The sequence below is a fragment of the Armigeres subalbatus genome, chromosome 3 (genome assembly GCF_024139115.2).
Source record: "Armigeres subalbatus isolate Guangzhou_Male chromosome 3, GZ_Asu_2, whole genome shotgun sequence".
NCBI lineage: Eukaryota > Metazoa > Arthropoda > Insecta > Diptera > Culicidae > Armigeres > Armigeres subalbatus.
Genome location: NC_085141.1, coordinates 168730635 through 168753568, shown reverse-complemented (window position 1 = coordinate 168753568; position 22934 = coordinate 168730635). Strand labels below are relative to the sequence as shown.

The window sequence follows — 22934 nt, the reverse complement described above, 5'->3', positions numbered from 1 at the left end:
GGTTGATTTACTCACATACCATCGCGTCCAAAAAGTGTTTTCTATCGACGAGTACTGGCCCTAAGGTTTGACGTAAACTTTGTCTAAGGGGAAGCCTCGGATACAGGGTGCAAAATGAAAATTTCCAATTTAGGTACCATCACGAAATCATGTAAGATTTCAAACGTTAATAGCGACTTTATCTTTCGATGGATTTTCGAGATTTTCTTTTCAATATATTCGAAAACTGTCCAGCTATTTGCTAATTGTGTGTGTGTTTCTATTTTACTTTGCACTGTCCGGCACTGATTTTATTGAAGAAACATGTCTTCATCTATTTGTGATATTTTTTTATAGCCATAGATGGAAACATTTTTAGCCCCGGTAGATAGAAGGTGCATCCAAAGACCCTATAACAAGAATCTACAGACCACATCATAAAGTAATTTTCAGCACAGCAAGCCCCACATAAATACACTGAGATATCAAATGGATATATGCAATGTATTTATACTTCCAGGTTTAAAAATGTATGTCAATGATAAACATCAAAAATATATATCTTTAATCCTAGCACATCATATTTAATGAGAATGGAACGAACTCATCATACATGCAGCTGTAACGATAGTTCATTCTACGCTTTCGAAGTTTAGTAGTTTGGGTATGAAACTAAATGCCATCTAGAATAACTTCATCGTATGATATCCCTTCTGACACAGCTGCACTCCAGCTCCGTTCCAATCCTCCACGTGCACGTGCCTGCAGTCAGATCCATCTGCATTTGTCTGGAATCTTTAGAAAAGCGTCCTCCAAAACCTTGAAATCCCTCGAATCATTAACGTATCCTTGACACGTTTCCGGAAAACTTAACATAATTACATAATTCAATTTTCTGTGAAAATTTTTGGAGTGATACATAGCATATTCGACGATTCATAGAAAATTTAGACACTGTTATGAATAAAATTAACAACAACAAAATCATTTATAATTTTAGTTTTATGAACAAGCATTTGATTTGGATGTTTTTAAAAAGAATTAAATAGAAACCTGAAAAACAAATTTCAAACAAGAAACCCTAATTGGAATGTAGAAAAAATTCTAAAAATATTTTGATACGAGCCACCCTTGGGCTGAAAGTCTCCCTTATAAAGACATAAAAAAAAAGAAAGCACCGCCCAAACGTTGACCGATTTGGCTGAAATTTTGTCCAGAGCATCAGGGAATCAAATAGAACCGAATAAGAGGGCGGCCCATCAAAAAAATTGAACAAAGTTTTTCCCATACTAATTTGAGCCACCCTAATACCTATATTGATTTTCATCCAGGAAATTATTATAAATCATGAAAACATGATAAAACCTGAAAAGTTTTCAATGCACAATTGCGATAAAACTAGCATTGAAATTATAGTGTAATTTTGACAGCCAGCCTCGCTCACAAGCAAACAATATTGTTTCAAAAATCCTATGGCAAATTAGTATCACTATTTGAGAGTTCAAAAACGAAAAATAATATGGAAATATCTAAAATTTTTGTTTTTGACTTTTGGCCAGGATTTGGGCTGAAATACTCCTCAGTGCGACGCTTGATTTTCGATAAATGCTTCTGTAATTCCCGCTTTTGGAGAACGTCCTATCGAAATATTTTAGTTTTTTTTTGTGGAAGCATAAAAGCGTCCTCTTTCAACTTTCCACCACATCGCTAATTGTATTAAAACTATTGATTATCAACGACATTGAAAATTTTAGTTCTTTCACGTCTGATAAAAATTTCAGAACCAAGGAATTCCGATCATGCATCCCCAATACGGACATCAGATTTCAGTAACGTGAACACATTTTAGCCCACCGCTTCATTTTCCCTGCACGCTCACCTACTCAGTGACTGAGTAAAATTTTATTGCTTCCTTTTTTATCTGTTGGCATTCGGTGGTGTACATGGCGATCGTGGCAGCAGCAGTCATTTATGGCCGAGATTTCACGAAGCGTATACCAGCCGGCGTCCGTAGCAACGAATCATCGGACAGCGGTCGTGGTACAATTAAAATTGATCGGTCCTTTGTTAGGGGCCCCTATACACGCTCCGACATGTTGTACAACTTTGACTCCGCCCCCAGGAAATTTTGTTCGGGCGGGATAAAGTCGAACCGTCTGTGGGCAAGTTGTATGACAGTACAACTTGCCCACAGACGGTCCGACTTCATTCCGACCGAACCAAATTTACTGGGGGTGGAGTCAAAGTTGTACAACATGTCGGAGCGTGTATGGTGCCCCTCAGGATCACCGTTATACATAGTAGAGAATTTGTTTTACCGAAAATGTCCACCAAAGTGAAAATTCATCCAACAGTGGCGGCAAAAAAAGAAAACTCGTCGTCAGTAAGGAAATCACTCAAGTGAAATCGTTGCCCACATGCTGTTAGTAATTGCAAAGGCGCACAATTTTAAAAATCGGTTCTTTGTCAGAACCATTTACTGCAAAACCTCTTTTTGCGCCCAAAGCGGGGGAGCGTAAATGGAATCAGAGCGTAAAAAGAGGGAGCGTTATTTCGAATTTAGGGCGTAAAAAGAGGGAGCGTTATTTGGAATTTTGAGCGTAAAAAGAGGGAGCGCTATTTGGAATTTGGAGCGTGAAAAAAGTTTGCAATCTTTTAGGTAAGCAAAGTTTGATATTTAACTCACTTTTAGTCTTAAGATGTGTCTTTTACCAATTTTGGTATTAGGGTCGCCCAAATTGTTTCCGTTATCATGGTCGTTCAATTGTTTGAATGCTGAGGGCTTAAGATGTTCTTGGTACGCCAAAAAATCAACAAGTCATGAGTGGTGCAGATCCTTGATAACGCACAGTAAGACGTTCATCATCGTTTTCACGTATTTAAAGTTTTACAAGAACCTCCTGGAGCTTGGACCTGTGTTTTGTGATACATTAGATAGAACGCAACCATTGCATAGGTTCACGGTCATCCAAGAAAACCCTGGAATAGGTCTTAAGATCTACACGCGTAACCAGAAATCTTTCGCCTTGTTTCAAAAATGGTACAACCCCTTTATGGTACATAGAATAGAATGCGTCCATTGCATAGGTACACGGTCATCCAAGAAAACCCTGGAATAGGCCTTAAGATCTACACGCGTGAACAGAAATCTTTCGCCTTATTTAAAAATGGTACAACCCCTTTGTGGTACATAGAATAGAATGCGTCCATTGCATAGGTTCACGGTCATGCAAGAAAACCCTGGAATAGGCCTTAAGATCTACACGCGTAACCAGAAATCTTTCGCCTTGTTTCAAAAATGGTACAACCCCTTTGTGGTACATAGAATAGAATGCGTCCATTGCATAGGTACACGGTCATCCAAGAAAACCCTGGAATAGGCCTTAAGATCTACACGCGTGAACAGAAATCTTTCGCCTTGTTTAAAAATGGTACAACCCCTTTGTGGTACATAGAATAGAATGCGTCCATTGCATAGGTTCACGGTCATGCAAGAAAACCCTGGAATAGGCCTTAAGATCTACACGCGTAACCAGAAATCTTTCGCCTTGTTTCAAAAATGGTACAACCCCTTTGTGGTACATAGAATAGAATGCGTCCATTGCATAGGTACACGGTCATCCAAGAAAACCCTGGAATAGGCCTTAAGATCTACACGCGTGAACAGAAATCTTTCGCCTTGTTTAAAAATGGTACAACCCCTTTGTGGTACATAGAATAGAATGCGTCCATTACATAGGTTCACGGTCATCCAAGAAAACCCTGGATTAGGCCTTAAGATCTACACGCGTAACCAGTGCTTTTTTGCCTTGTTTCAAAAATGGTACAACCCCTTTGTGGTACATAGAATAGAATGCGTCCATTGCATAGGTTCACGGTCATCCAAGAAAACCCTGGAATAGGCCTTAAGATCTACACGCGTAACCAGAAATCTTTCGCCTTGTTTCAAAAGTGGTACAACCCCTTTGTGGTACATAGAATAGAATGCGTCCATTGCATAGGTTCATGGTCATCCAAAAAAACTCTGGAATAGGCCTTAAAATCTACACGCGTAACCAGTGCTCTTTCGGCTTGTTTCAAAAGTGGTACGACCCCCTTGTGGTACATAGAATTGAATGCGCCCATTGCATAGGTTCATGGTCATCCAAGGAAACCTTGGAAAGGGCCTCAAGATCTACACGCGTAATCAAAAATCCTTCAGCTTGTTTTGAAAGTGGTACAACCCCTTTGTGGTACATATAATAGAATGCGTCCATTGCATAGGTTCATGGTCATCCAAGAAAACCCTGGGTAAGGGCCTCAAGATCTACACGCGTAAACAGAAATCTTTCGGCTTGTTTCGAAAGTGGTACAACCCCTTAGAAAAAGGCCTTAAAATCGACACGCTTAACCAAAAATCTTTCGCCTTGTTGCAAAAAAGGTACAAGCTCGTTGTGGTACATAAAATATAATGCGTCCATTGCATAGGTTCATGGTCATCCAAAAAAACTCTTGAAAGGCCTTAAGATCCACACGCTTAACCAGAAATCTTTCGGCTTGTTTCAAAAGTGGTACAACCGCTTTGTGGTCCATAGAATAAAATGTGTCCATGGCATATGCTAATGGCCATCCTAGAAATTTATGGAGTAATACTTCTAGGCTTACACCAATAACTAGTTGGTCTTTAACCTGATAATACGGTACATGGTCTATGCAATATTAGCCCGTTTTTTCTTTGCGTTTCCGGCGTGAAGTTGTCCCGTTCCAATTTATTCACATTTTGCATTTCCAAGGAATAAACAGTTACGTACGTGATATGAATTAATTTTGTACACTACATGGAACGCATGACAACAAGAATTACTTGGAATGCAAATATTTAAAAATGAGGTTACACACCGTGTTTGTTCTTCAATAACTGCCTGAAGCTAATGACAACAACTTTAACTACTTAGGATGCACACATTCCAACAGATGGAGATGCGCAACTTGTTTTTTTTTTTTTTTTTCAATTAATGGTTCCATCATGGAGGGTAACCAGTAGACCTTGACTCTACGGAGTTCGTAGATTACTTCGAACCCATAACAATAACAAGCAGTACATGGAATGCGAAAATATACAGTTCATTTTCATTTATTTAGTCTACATCTAAACAGATAACACTGAATCAACAATTTGACGCCACAATACACGGTTCGAGGCCGCATCTCTCCATCCTCGAATACGCCCCACGCTCGCCAAGTCATTTTGCACCTGGTCTGCCCATCTCGCTCGCTGCGCTCCACGCCGTCTCGTACCTGCCGGATCGAAAGCGAACACCATCTTTGCAGGGTTGTTGTTCGGCATTCTTGCAACATGCCCTGCCCATCGTACCCTTCCGGCTTTAGCTACCTTCTGGATACTGGGTTCGCCGTAGAGTTGGGCGAGCTCGTGGTTCATTCTTCGCCGCCACACACCGTTTTCTTGCACACCGCCAAAGATGGTGCTAAGCACTCGTCTCTCGAATACTCCGAGTGCTTGCAAGTCCTCCTCGAGCATTGTCCATGTTTAATTTCCTTAAGGACAACCGGTCTTATTAGCGTCTTGTACATGACACATTTGGTGCCAAAATGGTGACAAAATTGTTATCAACCGTAAGCAAGGATCCGAGGTAGACGAATTCCTCGACTACCTCGAAGGTATCCTCGTCTATCGTAACACTAATATACAGTATTGACCCGATTTTGTCACTCTCCGATTTTGTCTACCCTTTTTTTTATCTTTATTATAGAGGTTTGCAGCCCTAGGCTGGCTCACCTCTTCTGTCTACTCTGATTTTGTCGACCCCGCATTTTTGCCGTTTTTATTATTATCAAATAATACCGCAAAATACAATGATTTTCGTGAAATAACGTTCATCGCCTGTGGTTTATTCTGAATTAATTCAGAGAACCTGTCAAGAATTTTGTAAGCCTTTTCGACAAGAAATTACGGATTCCGTTCACGTATTTTGCCTTTCCAAGGCATAAACTGATTCATATTAGCGAAACAAACAAAAAAATTTAAAATAAAAATTGTTCCAATTTTGTCACATTTTCTATTTCATCACCCAGAATTCACTAGGAATGATAAAATCGGGATATTACTGTACCAAGAAGAGGCCACAAAAAGTGTTCAACGCTCAATAACTGCGTCCATTACGGAGCCCACGACAAAAAAAGAATTGCTTTAAAGACAAACATAGACCAAGAAGGAGTCACACAACTTGTTTATTCTTCAATAACTGTCTCCATTACGAAGGTTGATCAACAGATCTTGACTGTGTGGAGTTCGTAGATCATGTCAACCGCTAATACCACTTCCCATGCAAGCCTATATTCTGTTTCTAGAACATCCGTAGTACTTAGATCATCTAAAAACAACCTCCGAAACTAATCCAAATTTGCCTCATATAAATGCTTGAAACTTTTTTACGCTCCTATAGGGCGTAAAAAGAGGGAGCGTTATTTGGAATTTTGAGCGTAAAAAGAGGAGTGCACAAAGAGGGAGCGTAAAAAGAATTTGCGAATTTGCGAAAAAAAAATGCTCTTTATAGTGTGAATGGTTACAGATGATAGCGCGGTAAATTTATATACAAAAGCAAGTTTAGTTATTGAGAGAAGTTTTCACAACATTACAAAGCAGAATCTCATGGTGACAGTCGAAAACTTGATGGCGTCGTTCTTGAACTCTGTGGCGGCTATCGGGAAGTAGATGCGACAGAAAATTATACACAAGGATACGCTTTTCTAAATATTGAGCACAATCTAGCTATAAAATTACTTACTTTTTTCGCAAGCTGTCATGATAAAGAACTGATTCGGGATGGTATACCCCAAGAGAAATTTCTTTTAGAAAGCTCCTAATGCGGGGAGCACTGGCTCTGATGATGCATTTCAACTTGTTCTACACATCTGTGCCGTAAACAACACGAAAGGAGCGAAAACAAAGCGAGAATCACTATTTTTCTGTGAGGGCTGCCTATTCGATTCTGTTTTTTCGCACTTGTATACAAGTTTGATAAATTTGTTATCATGGCTTGTTATGATTCGGAACAGTTTTTGCCTCTCTTTTATCGTTGTTCGTTATCTATTGAGAGTGATTTCTGTAAACCCTGTGCAAAGAATATTCTTCACATATCCTGTGTCTTCCATTTAAAATAATGATACTGAACAGGACTGGTTTATGCATTTTGATACATATCCACTGACGATTGTTGTAGAAGGCAACCCAACGCTTCACCACGATTTGCTGCACTACTGTACACTTGAGTACTGCAGATAAAGGCCACGCGGTGATGATTCTGCAGTAGACTGGCCCAGGAAACAAAAAGTTGTCGAATTTTACGGGGCACCCCCTAGGATTTACTTTTGGTACTTTTGGTACTTTTGAATTTATTGATCGAATCGAGGCAACTGAAAACTATATAAAAGTTAATTTAATCATCGTGCATTGTTCTGTAACATACCAACTGTCCTTTTTGCAATTTTGAGCTCAATCGAGCAATCAGAACCTATTTCCAGATCGATTAAGTATCGGAAGTGTATTTTCCTATATATTTTGACTGAAATCCCCATACAAACTTCAATTCAAATGCGCCAGCTTAAGCAACAAGCGATTGAGCTGAAATTTTGATAGTGAAATCTATCCCCCTTGGAGGGCTATTAAGACCTCTCTTATGTTAATTAATGTTTTTGTGTGTGTTACGTGAAGTTAAACAATTTACAATTATATGGAAATGCTAATCCCGACTAGAAGGTCATATCAAAATTATATCATACTATGTTATTATGTTATACTAAATTTTTATAACAAAATTTGTTAGAAACATGGTGCAGGATGTTGTTAAAATAACTAAATTTCTATCAAAAACTGCACTATTGGAAACAAAAACGATCAAATTTTGGTACAATTTTATCATAAAAATAACATATTTTGTTAGAAATTTATAACAGAATCAGATACAAAATATATTGTTTCTGTGCAGTTGGAATTTTTACAGGTCGTAAGAGGTCTATATATATAGATTGTCCTCAACAACCACATTTTTTTTTGCTGAACAAGAATATTTTTTGAGAACATGAAATTAACAACATTACAAATAAGGCAACCTTCTCAAATTATTATATCAACGTTGTGATATCTATGGCTGGGAGACTTTGCTACGTCTATTTTAATTGCCTACTGTTGGGCAATTCGGTGTTAAGCATTTTTCAAATCATATTATGATATAATCCTCTTACAACATTTGAAAGATAATGACTACTGAGAACAAAATTGTATTAAAATAAGTTATAAATATCACAATATGTTAAAATTGTGTTTAATTCTTGTTATGCTCTTCTAGTCGGGATACCTATGGCTGGGAGACTTTGCTACATCTATTTTAATTGCCTACTATTGGGCAATTCGGTGTTAGGCATTTTTCAAATCATATTATGATATAATCCTGTTACAACATTTGAAAGATAATGGCTACTGAGAACAAAATTGTATCAAAATAAGTTATAAATATCACAATATGTTAAAATTGTGTTCAATTTTTGTTATGCTCTTCTAGTCGGGATATCATCTTCCAAACTTAGACGTACATGTTCATGATAGAATTAGAGGCGAAAGTATAGAATTGATAGTTCAAGAATATTTTTATAGAAGTCGATTTGAAAGCGAGCGGAGGGCAATGTTTGTGATGGCACATATCGCACGACCTTCCTTCTGCTAAGCTCCCGTATGAAGGGGGAGGGAAGAATATCTGTGTGGAAGCTGATATATCTGGCCAGTGGAGGTATATCAGCTTCCACAAAAACATCTTTCTTAGGCCGACACAAATATTTAAAATCTATTTTGTCTCCCCCCCTCGGATTTGTTTTTTGCCAAAAAGTAATATTTTGAGAAAGCAACAAAATAAAATTATGGAAATGAATTATAGGGGAATGAGGGGCAATATGCCCTAGCTAAGCATAGACAGCTTTTATGCCTTAACTATAACAATTTTCATTTGGGGCAGCAGGGACTATGTCCAAGGGCTTGACGATCCCTCCCCAGACCATCTGCGAGTTGTGTCGCCTGCCTAGGATGTGGTGGGGTTTGACAGTGGGCCCTGTTAACCCGACTAGAAGAGCATAACAGAAACTGAACACAGTTTTAACATATTGTGATATTTGTAACTTATTTTGATACAATTTTGTTCTTAGTAGGAATTATCTTTCAAATGTAGTAACAGGATTTTATCATAATATGATTAAAACCCAGATTAATCCACCTAGCGGTGATGGCGCCTTTCTCGCGTAAAAAGGTAATAAATGTAGCCTTTACGCTTACACCTCGATGATGTACAAGAAAGGCAAAACAGTTACACCGTCTAATGTTATGATAGAAAATTTACACTAGTAGACGACAGATGGCGCTGTCAAAAGTTTCTCGAATTTCCTATGTTCGAATTTTGACTTTCGGACAATTTAGTACTATGAAACTGAACGAAGAGCATACTTACGCCTAAATGCGTGCAACACGAGCATCTTTATAGTACGATGAAACTCTTAATGGGAAGCCACGGATAAAATATTCATAGATGCAAGGCATTTTCATAACACATTATTGTTCTATGTGACTATGTCTCATCACTATTTTAATATTATCTATTTTTTGCAATTTGCAATTATTATGAAATTCAATAGTGATCAACAGCGTTTTAGTCTCTGTCGGATGCAACTTGTTGCAAGAAAATCGATTAAGAGTTTCTATGTGAAAATTTGGCTAATGTTTTTTATGGCATTTTGTGCACACACACACGCACACACATACACACACACACACGCACACACGGACAGACAGACATTTGTTCAGCTCATCGAGCTGAGTCGAATGGTATATAACACTATGGGTCTCCGGGACTTCTATCAAAAGTTCGATTTTGGAGTTAAATGATAGCCTTTCGGTACAACTTAGTTGTACGAGAAAGGCAAAAAATGCTGAATACCGAATTGCCCAATAGTAGGCAATTAAAATAGATGTAGCAAAGTCTCCCAGCCATAGATATCACAACGCCAATACAATTTGAAAAGTTTGCCTAACTGGGAATGTTGTTAGTGTTATGTTCTTGAAAAATATTCTTGTTCAGACAAAAACAAAAATTTCTAATTGTTGACCACAATCTGGAGACCTATCACGATCTGTAAAAAATTCCAACTGCTCAGAAGCAATACATTTTGTATCTGATTCTGTTATAAATTTCTAACAAAATATGTTATTTTTATGATAAAATTGTAACAAAATTTGATAGTTTTTTGTTTTCAGTAGTGTAACTTTTGATAGAAATTTAGATATTTTAACAACATCCTGCACCATGTTTATAACAAATTTTGTTATAAAAATTTAGTATATCATAATAACATAAGTTGATATAATTTTGATATGACCTTCTAGTCGGGAAACCTCTATAAAAAGCTGCATGAATCCGCAAGTAGGCTCCGCCAAAGCGACCGTGTGCTGGTCCTGGTGTTAGGTGGGACACTAAACAGACCTGACACGGCGGCCCTCTGAGGAGACAGCAGGTTTGAGCAGGTCCAATAAGCCACCTTTAAGAGATGATAATACGACTCGATACAATAGGCAACGACCTAGGCGACGAATAAATTATCACGATTGAAAGCGTGGAACATGGAACTGCAAGTTGTTAGGTTTCGCAGGTTGCGACAGGATATTCTACGATGAATTACTGCAACTTAGACGTCGTAGTGCTGCAGGAGAACTGCTGGACAGGACAGAACGTGTGGAAAAGCGGGCATCGAGCGGCTACCTTCTACCAAAGCTGTGGCACCACCAACGAGCTGGGAACCGGCTTCATAGTGCCGGGAAAGATGCGCCAACGCAGCTGGAGCAGACATACGATGGATGCCCACTGCGGGACGTCAAAATCGTCATCGGTGACATGAACGTTCAGGTAGGAAGGGAGGAAATGTATAGACCGGTCATCGGACCGGATAGTCTGCATACCGTATCGAACGACAACGGCCAACGATGCATAAACTTTGCAGCCTCCCGCGGAATGGTAGTCCGAAGCACTTTCTTCCCCCGCAAGAATATCCACAAGGCCATATGGAAATCACCTAATCAAGTAACGGAAAACCAAATCGACCACGTTCTAATCGACGGTAAATTCTTTTCCGACATCACGAACGTCCGCACTTACCGCAGTGCGAATATTGAATCCGAGCACTACCTCGTTGCAGTATGTCTGCGCTCAAAACTCTCGACGGTGATCAAAACGCGTCGGAGTCGTCCACCGCGGCTAAACATTGGGCGGCTACAAGACGGTAGACTAGCCCAAGACTACGCGCAGCAGCTGGAAGTGGCACACCCAACGGAAGAACAGCTAGGCGCAGCATCTCTTGAAGGTGGCTGGAAAGATATTCGATCCGCCATTGGAAGCACCGCAACCGCTGCACTAGGCACGGTGGCTCCGAATCAGAGAAACGACTGGTATGACGGCGAATGTGAGGAGTTAGTTGAGGAGAAGAACCCAAGCAGCACAACTTGATTCACTACTGAACATTTCACTGTGTTGCAACTACACAGTACTTGGTTTTTACACGATTTTTTTTCGCTCGTATTTTTGATCGTGTGACTTCAATTTGCCACCAAACTCTTCGCAACATGTTTCAAAAAATCCTGAATAAATCAAAGAAAAATCACATGATAATTAATATACGTTAAACATTTAGGATGAGTGGAAAATTTAGAAAATGTAAATCGTGTAAAAACAAAATCCAGTGTATTCGGAAAGAAACAATCTTTGCGTATGTGCCATCAAACATAACTCTCTTGCAATCTAAAAAGCGCAAGAGGTGGAGCTGACGGAAACGGAAGAAAAAAATAAAATATAAAACTGGATTCGATTTATGGATCTTGTGATTGATAGTCCTTCACTCTACCACAGCACCATTCAACACTTCGAAGGGACTGCATGTTGACTCACCATAAAAACCATACGATTATGAAGTTTCGCACTCGGGTTTTCTGTTACTTGATTGCACCATCACCTGGAAAATTGTGAGTTGTCAAAACGTTGAATGATGCTAAATTAAACATGAAGACACACTGAACTTATCTGCAACTTAATTTAGGCATACAAATAATTTTTGAAAGGCGCATTGAAGTTACATGGTAAAAAGTATGCAACTTGATGATTTTGTTTCGTGTTTGCAACATAAAGTGCAGTATTCTTTGGTTGTTTGTTTTCAAATGTCAAAGACGTACTGCATTGCAATGTTAATGAAACATTGATCACAACTAGAACTTTTTTGACGTCTAGATGCAACTTTTTCGTGCTTTGATGTTTTTCCTGAAACTGAATAGAAACAAAGTGCTTTTTGGAAGATGTTGCGTGTGCTACTTGGGAATGCAGCATGAGCGAGATTGCTGCAACACCGCACGAGGGCGAACTAAGCATGATACAAACGGGCGCGGAACAGACAAAACTCGATTTTCCGGAGGAAAAAGCGCCAGCAGGAAGATCGAGACCGTGAAGAGACGGAGGAACTGTACCGCGCTAATAACGCACGAAAGTTCTATGAGAAGTTGAACCGTTCACGTAAGGGCCACGTGCCACAGCCCGATATGTGTAGGGACATAAACGGGAACCTTCTTACAAACGAGCGTGAGGTGATCCAAAGGTGGCGGCAGAACTACGAAGAGCACCTGAATGGCGATATGGCAGACAACGGTAATGAACCTAGGAGCACGCGTGCAGGACATACGACCTCCGGCTCCGAATTTCCAGGAAATCCAGGAGGAGATCGGCCGGCTGAAAAACAACAAAGACCCTGGAGTTGACCAACTACCAGGAGAGCTGTTTAAACATGGTGGTGAGGCACTGGCTAGAGCGCTGCACTGGGTGATTACCAAGGTTTGGGAGGATGAGGTTCTGCCGCAGGAGTGGATGAAAGTTTCGTGTGTCCCATCTACAAAAAAGGGCGATAAGCTGGATTGTAGCAACTACTGTGAATCACATTGCTGAACGCCGCCTACATGGTACTCTCCCAAATTTTATGCCGCCGACGAACACCAATTGCAAGAGAGTTCGTGGGGCAGTACCAGGCAGGATTTATGGGTGAACGCTCTACCACAGACCAGGTGTTCGCCATACGTCAGGTATTGCAGAAATGCCGCGAATACAACGTGCCCACACATCATCTATTCATCGACTTCAAAGCCGCATATGATACAATCGATCGGGACCAGCTATGGCAGCTAATGCACGAAAACGGATTTCCGGATAAACTGATACGGTTGATCAAGGCGACGATGGATCAGGTGATGTGCGTAGTTCGAGTTTCAGGGGCATTCTCGAGTCCCTTCGAAACGCGTAGAGGGTTACGGCAAGGTGATGGTCTTTTGTGTCTGCTATTCAACATCGCTTTGGAGGGAGCAATACGAAGGGCAGGGTGGTACGATTTTCACGAAGTCCGTCCAGTTATTTGGTTTCGCCGACGACATTGACATCATGGCACGTAACTTTGAGAGGATGGAGGAAGCCTACATCAGACTGAAAAGCGAAGCTAAACGGATTGGACTAGTCATCAACACGTCGAAAACTAAGTACATGATAGGAAGAAGCTCAAGAGAGGTCAATGTGAGTCACCCACCACGAGTTTCTATCGGTGGTGACGAAATCGAGGTGGTTCAAGAACTCGTGTACTTGGGCTCACTGGTGACCGCCGATAACGATACCAGCAAAGAAATTCGGAGGCACATAATCGCACGTACTTTGGACTCCGCCAGACGCTCCGATCGAATAGAGTTCGCCGCCGTACTAAACTGACTATCTACAAAACGCTTATAAGACCGGTAGTTCTCTACGGACACGAGACCTGGACGATGCTCGTGGATGACCAACGCGCACTGGGAGTTTTTGAAAGGAAAGTGTTGCCTACCATCTATGGTGGAGTGCAGATGGCGGACGGTTCGTGGGGGAGGCGAATGAACCATGAGTTGCATCAGCTGTTGGGAGAACCACCCATCGTTCACACCGCGAAAATCGGAGGACTACGGTGGGCCGGGCACGTAGCCAGAATGTCGGACAGTTATCCGGTGAAAATGGTTCTCGACAACGATCCGACCGGAACAAGAAGGCGAGGTGCACAGCGAGCAAGGTGGATCGATCAGGTTGAGTACGATTTGCGGACCCTCCGCAGACTGCGTGGTTGGCGAAGTGCAGCCATGGACCGAGCTGAATGGAGAAGATGTGCAGCACAGGCCACTCCGGCCTTAGTCTGATAATAAATAAATTTAACAATTTTCATGGGTGTTTCTACCTCACGCAACAGTTAAACAATATAGCTAGCTGATGCCATATTAACATTAGAAAAACAATCAATCATATTGATAATATTCACATTTCAAAAAAGTAGTGATATGCCGTTGCCGGAAAACTCATGAGGCAAAGAGCCTTTTAGTCGGCAGCTCTTATGGAACAACGTACCACGCGTCGGCGCATCAGTATTCTGGTATGGACAGTGCGTGGAGACGCGAGTACATTATAGGATAGTTCCACTAGGGCGTTTTGCCTCGCCGAAATGTTAGATGTTGCATCATCAAATTTCAGTTTTTCCTACATTTCTGAATATTATTTTGACACTTTTCCGCCTAACCTACATAATTTCACGTCTAGTTTTATGAAGGCTATCTCAAACATGGTAAATATAAGTGAATACCCGAAAGTCGTTTTGCCCCGGGGGGGGGGCGTTTTGGGGCCTCTTCCCCTACTGAAGAATCCTTCATTACTAAATCATGCCAAATCCTCGTTATGCCTAAATACCTTCACTTCACCTAACAGTTCAAAGTTATGCCAAATGTCCCATAACCTTTATGCGAAATTTCCCAACCCATGATTCTTTAACCAAAAATAATAATCGGGATTTCCAATTTTACTATTTCTGAGGAATGGCTTTCTGGCGTTTGGTCAACTATTTGTCAACTTCAAAGCCACATCTGACAAAAATTTATCGAGGCCAGCTATGGCGGAACAAGGCAAGAACACGAGTTCGCTGATAAACTGGCATGGTAGGTCAAGGCGACGATTGGATTGGATGATGTGCATAGTTCAAGTTTCAAGGGCGCTTTCTAATCCCCATGGAACGCTCAGAAGACGAAATCGGTCTTGCTTTAGGCTCTACACGACACTTCGATCGAATAGATGTCGCCAGAGTGTCGGACAAAATACCCAATGAAAAGGCGAAGTGTGCTGCATGGAAGGTGAATTAATCAGGTGTAAGATGATTTTCGGACCCTTCGTAGACTGCGTGGTTTGCTTGGCGACGTGAAGCTATGGAGGGGAGGTCTTTCGTTTTTTACACGTTACACATATATAAAGTCATTTGTATCAATGAAATCTCACATGGGGGAGGGGTTTCAAAAAAACCTAGAAAAATTGCTTACGTAATAAGTGTAAAATGCGCCAAAGTACAGTCCATGACACAAAGAAGGCAGAGTAATGCCTTGCGTCTGTCTCTGCAGTCCGACAGTGACAAAAGCTTCCTTTGTTGTGTGTTGATAAAGAGCATATTTCCTTTTCAATCGTCAATACGTTCGTGATCTTGAGATTTATACATCGGAACGTATCACAATTTATCGATAAATATGCACTTTACGTCATTTTCGTATTTTTGTTCGGAATATGCAGCTGTAACTTTTTTGATGATGATGTTCTTAAACTAGGGTAAAGTGCCGAATAGTGGACCCCCAACCAATAGTGGACCTCCCATCCATTTTTGCATTATTACAGCACAATGTAAACATTTTGCTATGAAATTCCATCGGGAGAACCTACCTTACAGTCCTATGGTTTGATTACATACATTAGAAATGCTATGGAAAGCAAAATTAGTTGTTTTTTTTTTACAATTCTACAAAAAATAAACACGAGAGTGTCCATTATAGGAATATTTGGGGGGTCCATAATAGGGAAGCAGAACGTTCCGAAACGGAACATAAAAATCAAATGAAGTGTCGACTATAGGGAAGCAATTTCCTATTATGGTCCCCCAGGGGGTCTACTATAGGGCGAATTCGGTCAGACTTTAAAATGTTAATTTCAACGAATATCTTCGTGTATTTAAGTGTTGTATGAATGTATCGTGAAGAGGAGATGCAGAACTTGGTGTTAGATATCAAGCAGAATTAATATGTTGAAAATGTCTACTCCTTATGACAGGAAGAGCAAAATTCCGCTACTAGGGGGTCCACTATTGGACATTTTACCCTAGTTAGATGGATATTTTACTCTAAACCTTTCATCCGGAGTTCTGTATAAAACTTTAGTTAGATGAAAAAAATGTCTGTTGTGTAAATCAGAGTGTAAAATAATCGAAATTTTTTGGTGAAGTGCACCTTCCTTCACTTGTCAGCTCACTTCCAGACACATTCGTAGTCGGCTCTGGACTGTCAATATTCGGTTGAATATTAGTCATTGAATATTTATGCACATTTTACAAATTGATAAATTAACTGAAATCTGAACACGTTTCCAGGGTTGGGAAAAATAAAATTTTCGAAAAATCGAGAATGATCAAACTCACCCGCGATTTTACTTTTAAATTTTCAAGTGATTAAAACTCGCCAGCGATTAAGAATCATTTGAAAATCGTATCTTGATTTGATGCATTTACCGTTACATTTTGAACTCTTTTTCCTCACTAGCATGAAGCTATAACGCCAAATAGAAGATATAACGTTACTGTTGGCAATTATCTATTATTAGTGAAGATTAATGATTGAATGAAAATTCTGTGTTTATTATCGTTTGAGTACAAAATTTGAGAAGTTGTCGCCGGCGACAACTCGCCTACTGTTTTCACGTGAGAAGTTTTCACATGAAAATTGCAATCATGATCGTCTGATAATGATTAAGCACAACACTGCACGTTTCAAATGAGTAAAGCAATTTATCACATAGAATCTGATTTTCATCCGCGAGGCTCTTTTAACGGTATACAACAACATAAACAATGCTAATTATGTTTTTTCTCCACATATGAAGCACACTCATTGACAGTCGAGTGAATGAGTTGGTGGAGCAGTCATCTGACTATGTCATTCTATGTTTTCAATATTCATACGATGTTTATCAAAATTCGGACTGAATTTGCTTCATGAAGATGTATATTTCAAGCTCTGGTTAATATAAACCTAATTGCCAGATGGTAATTTTTGCATTTATTAAACAGGAGTCTGTTGTATTTAAGCTTTCCAAATATATCCTGTACGCTGCAGAACAATTTTGCTGGAAACTCCATTCTAATTTATTAGTAGGAAATATTGATTCATTCGGGACTTTCACCAAACCTTCAATCATAGAATTTCATGTTAGCTTGTTCAATAGGCGAAATAACCTGCCAAGCACGGTTGCTTTCGGTGCCCGCCTACGCAGCAAAATACCAAAACAAACATAAAAGACAGAGCGTATAAATTCTATACCGAAAATACGTTTTTGTCATCTCCGGGTGCGTACCTACACCCATATAAATTTATTGAATGTGATAAATAATCGAACCACATCCGAGGGAACGTACCGACCGGTTTATTTTTTTGTGCGCTGCCTCTAAATGTAGTGACAAGCCGGCAAAATTTCTTTCTCTGCTACTGATGACTTTCCGAAGCTGACTTAACGTGACTTGGGAAACCAGTTTTTCTTTCTTTAAACTTATGTCAATCGATGGGCCATAGATGTTCGGGCATGTGCTTGTGAGGTCCATCTCTCTGCGTTGCGCCGCACCGCGCCAGTTGGTGTCACCCTCGGGTCTCTGGTGTAAAAAGAGCATTTCTTCTCTTTGATCAAGATTTGCCCCGGTCATGTTGTACCAACCGTACGTGACTCAGCAGATTCATTGCAATCTGAAGGTATTCGTGTGCCGTACGTGTGCGGAAAGTGGATTTCCGATTCCCGTGCGTCAATCGATGTGGATGACGAATGACCCGGAACGATTACTCCGATGCAAAGATTTATAGACGATTCAAAATATAACGTCTCCTGATACTTCTTTCCTTGCCATGTGGTTAGCTGCCGTCATTATCTGAAAGCCTGCTGATAAAACATAAAAATATTAATCTCTTTTATTCGACATCGTATAAAACTACTCGCCCAAAGTTTTTATACATGTTCTTCCTGATGGGATGCTGCTGAAAGAGATAAGAAACCGGACGAGTGGAAAAATAACAAACTTCCCTCCCAATGCTGCATCAAGCAAAAGAAAAAATGACCCAACTAAAAAGTGCATTAACAAAAGCCCCTCAGCGAGAACGCTTTCGGATAAGCTGTGGGAGCGATGCGATGACAATCCGTTCGCCCCTCCGAACCCATCGCCTGGGGGTGGCCGAAAGCTTTTCATCCGAGCGACAGAACATGTGCGATGGAAACGGAGAGATCTGCTGAAAATGAAACATAGCAAAATGAGAAATGAGAGTTGAAACTTAAATTAGACTTTCGGAAAAGTTTTCATAGACTGCAACAGCAGCACTAGCCGTATTGAGACGTGCTGCGAAAACGCAAAGGGCCTTTTGGCTCAATCGTCGCGAAAAACATCCCGGAGTGCACTCGTCAGCAGGGGTGCCTCGTTAGGAGTTTGCCATGCAGACGGAGTCGATTTTTTTATTCGCCAATACCGGAGGTAGTTGCGGGAATGGTGGAATTCCATGATTCTCACGTTGCAGTTGAAAACTTTTTGATTAAAAATTCGTACGAACGTTCTCCGGCTTGATACGACTCGCACGATCGCAGCTCATCAAATGCACTGGCTACCACCGCTAAGCGTGATTGCTCGCTGTTTGTCAAGTTCAGTTTTTTATTTGCTAGATAGCCAAGGTTCAATTATCTAAGAAGTGGAAAGTAGAAGGTTTCATTTTTTTGAGGAAACTGGAATAATGCAGTTTGTATTTGTTGAAAAATGTTGAGATCCTTCTTGCGGTAACTAACAAATAGCGTAGCTGTTCTGCTTTTACATTACATCACTCACATGTTCATCCTATCGAAAGCAATTCATGATTTATTGTAGGTAAGTAACTGTTTTTAGTGTTTCGTACTTGACTCGGCTTTCTAAAGTCATCATCTTTATGTTTTCTTAAAAATTTTAAATTAAATTCAGGATGAGCGACGATAAGTGTATCAGTAGAATATTTTGTGAATAACATCGAGAGCCCTGTGCGCCGTAGTTGTCGGCGGTGAGATTGGTTATTTTCAGTCGGTTACGTAGTTGGCAATTGGTGGGTAGGCGTGAGTTTATTTTATACATTTCAAAAAAAACTGCCATACACTCACGGAAATAAGTAGAACGCCAGGCATAATTTATTTTACAAAATGGTCTTGTTTAGGATCAAGAATTCGGTTCCTGCCTGTCAGTTCGAAAACATACGCCATTAATTTGCTTTTGATATTATTTTGGTATTCATTTTTGACAGCGGCGCACAGGTTAATCGAGAGATACATTGGGAAGCGAATCAAAATGCAACGTAAGCAAGGATTCTAAATTGTAACCATTCACTCTTTCTCCTGAATATTGATTGAAATGATTGAGATGTGTTGACTGTTGGTTGATTTTATTAGGAAATTATTCTGAATATCAACCCACATCATGGGATCCGTGCAAAGTGAAAATTCCGAGAAATAGTTCATCAGTAGGAACCAATCCTACTGTTCGGAGTAATCCGTAATCATCATCAATATTCATCAGACGTGCTTGCGAGTTCTCGCTTACAGCAGTTTCATCACCTTCATCAGATGGAGTAGCGCGCGACCGAGTCGTCTCTTGGCAGCCGCTCTGGAAATGGCCAAGTGCGCCCCCTCCGTCGCTCTGTACCTTGATACGACTCGGAAGGCCCTCGGAAGGCGAGCAGTTAACAAGCTTAAATTTGCCTTGCCAGCAGAAAACCATCATCAGTTGGAATTTCGCACAAGTTTGAAGAGTTTTGAAACTTGTAAGCATAGCTGGCAGAAAGGAAAAACACTCCTCGTCTGTAGCTTTTCGAAACTCAAATAGTTTGCCAATTTGTCGGCATGACGGCACAGCTTGCAGAACGATTTTCATATTTATTCAATAAACAGATCCATTATTCATATTCAATTTACCAAACTTAGAGAAGCTTTGATTAAAGTAGGTATACTTCTCTTCGTTCCTGGTAATAATAGAATGAACAAGAGGTCAGCTAGGAGCGATGCATTGGTTTCTACATTTGTTGCAATACCCATGGAATAAACAAAACTGCGAATAATACAATTTCTACATTCTGAGGTGTATCATGCATGGAAGTACCATTCGCATGAGTTTACCTGTCTAGTTGATATAGAAAGCCTGTGTTCGAGAACGGGTTTGGTAAACATCGCCAGTCAGCTTGCTTCTCGACGTCTTCCAGTTGAAAGTGGGAAGACCTTTTAGAACGTGGTTGTATCTATGGCAGCAGTTTGTTTGGTTCATATATGTTTTTCTAAGAAAGCAAACGACGCAGAAGCGCTATGAATCAAAACAGAGCTAAGAGCATCCGTTCGTCCTGACTAAAGATCCAAGACTATTCGCGTCCTGGTGCGTTGCATAATAACCGACCTCGAGAGCAACGGCAGATGATTTCTAATTAATTTCAACTTATCGAACGTGTTCTGTGTTCACATTGGTAATTTTCCGATGGACGCTTTGCGAAATTGTTGAGCTTCAGACGTCGAATGTCGGTGCATGATGGCTTCCACTGCATTGATGGTTTTGATTTTCAGTATTATATGTATTTATTTGGTAGCAATTACAGTTGTGAGTAATTTGTTGATTAATAGTTTCGAAACGGACTCTCCGCACAGCAAAAAATATATTAATATGCGGTAACGGATTTTCGTGAAACGTACATTAAAATCTGACGTAATAAGTTATTTTACGTAATATTTTTCAATATTGACGCTTTATTACATTTCTCGCCGCAACATCCAGCCAAAAACAAATATTTTTCAGTTACGTGTATGCAACGTAAAATTACCTACCAAATAGGTGAATAATGCGAAATCAGTGTAATATTACGTCAACCATAAGTAATATCGCCTCATAAAACATGCTGTACTGTCAACGAAGCAAAACGTCTATCACCAAACAGTTCGATTTTTACTCCGTTCTAAGCGCATCGGGGAAAAAAATGATACAATTGCTTTTCGCTAATCAAATTAGTTCCTTGGTGAAATGTGTGAATAGTGTTTCCGTCCTGGATTTGGAGCTAATCTGTTCATGGGTAAGTTTTGCCTGTGGTTTTATTTGCACCCAGTCGGTTAAATTTTTCATAACATTTAGCAGAACCAGAAAGAGCGAAAAGAGTGCTGGAGCTGCAGACTGCTTCGTTGATACCCATGAGAAATTGACATTGAAGCAAAACTATGCAGGTAAGTTCCGGATCTATGATATTTCCGATCGCCCGACGGGTAACTGTGTGAGTTTTTGCAGATACAAGATTGTGCCTGAATAATCGATCCGGGAAATGATCTGCCTAATCAGAAGTCAAACCATAGTTCCTGCAGAACCAAACAGTCTAACTCTCTAACACTCTCCTGAAACATGCTCACTGGTCTGGTGGTTGCCGAAGCAGGCTGTGGTAGCGTCGAAAATCAAGTTCATGGAGTACTCCGAACGGATTAGAAGTTGGAAAAACGAAAACGCGCAGGTAAAGTTTCTGAATGACTAAAATAACAATCTGAGCCAGTGCAAACAGTGAATAAGTTGTTTAATATTTGTTGCAGGCAAAACCAAATTGGGAAGATCATGCACAATCAAGAACAATCAAATGGACTTAGATTAACAGAAGTAGTGGCGAACCAGTGCTAACATGCAGCGACTTGCAGGAAGAAGAACAAGACCATCACGACCAAATAGCACCACATGCTGTTCCACTCTCATAAAAAATAGGAGGACGTATGTAACGTGATGTTTCACTAACATAATGCAGAATATGAGTCTTATAAACTAGTTGAACGTACCCGATCTTGCTCGGGTTTAAATTATTTTACATTGAAACTGTCAATTGTAAAGTTCATTGCAGCGCCGCACTCTAGATCATTTTTTACGATCGCATTAGGTTTCCTCCCAACTCGGGCTAATATTGTATTTTGACAATTTTTTAACTTTCCCATCAAATTTGCAAACTCATTGTATATATAAACACAGCTGATCCTAAAATTTAAATTCCTAAATACTAAACTTATAATTTTAAATTTAAAATTTGAAATAAAAAAATTAACTATAAAATTGAGAATTAAAAATTTAAAATAAAAAATTAAAATAAAAAATTAAAAATAAAAATTTAAAATTTAAAATTTAAAATTTAAAATTTAAAATTTAAAATTTAAAATTTAAAATTTAAAATTTAAAATTTAAAATTTAAAATTTAAAATTTAAAATTTAAAATTGAAAATTTAAAATTTAAAATTGAAAATTTAAAATTTAAAATTTAAAATTTAAAATTTAAAATTTAAAATTCAAAATTAAAAATTTAAAATTTAAAATTTAAAATTTAAAATTTAAAATTTAAAATTTAAAATTTAAAATTTAAAATTTAAAATTTAAAATTTAAAATTTAAAATTTAAAATTTAAAATTTAAAATTTAAAATTTAAAATTTAAAATTTAAAATTTAAAATTTAAAATTTTAAATTTAAAATTTAAAATTTAAAATTTAAAATTCAAATAAAAAAAATAAAAAATAAAAAAATAAAAATAAGAAATTAAAAATTAAAAATTAATAATTAAAAGTTGAAAACTAAAATTAAAAAAAAATAAATTAAAAATTAAAAAATTAAAATTGAATAGAAATAAAAATTAAAAATTCAAAATAGAAAATCAAAATTCAAAATTTAGAATAAAAAATTAAAAATTAGGAACAAAAAATAAAAAATTTAAAATTAAGAACAAAAACTAAAAAATAAAAAATTAAAAATTCAGGAT

The 22934-nt window shown here is 39.0% G+C and overlaps 1 protein-coding gene and 1 long non-coding RNA gene across 7 annotated transcripts in view; both read left to right on the top strand.

The window, feature by feature from the left end:
* Positions 1-22934, top strand: part of LOC134224943 (zwei Ig domain protein zig-8-like) — a 951761-nt gene that overhangs the window by 230854 nt on the left and 697973 nt on the right. The window lies entirely within an intron of this gene.
* On the top strand, positions 21307-22175 carry LOC134225064 (uncharacterized). The gene is made up of 3 exons (XR_009983155.1): positions 21307-21380; positions 21442-21658; positions 21735-22175. It is a non-coding gene; the product is annotated as an uncharacterized LOC134225064 (long non-coding RNA).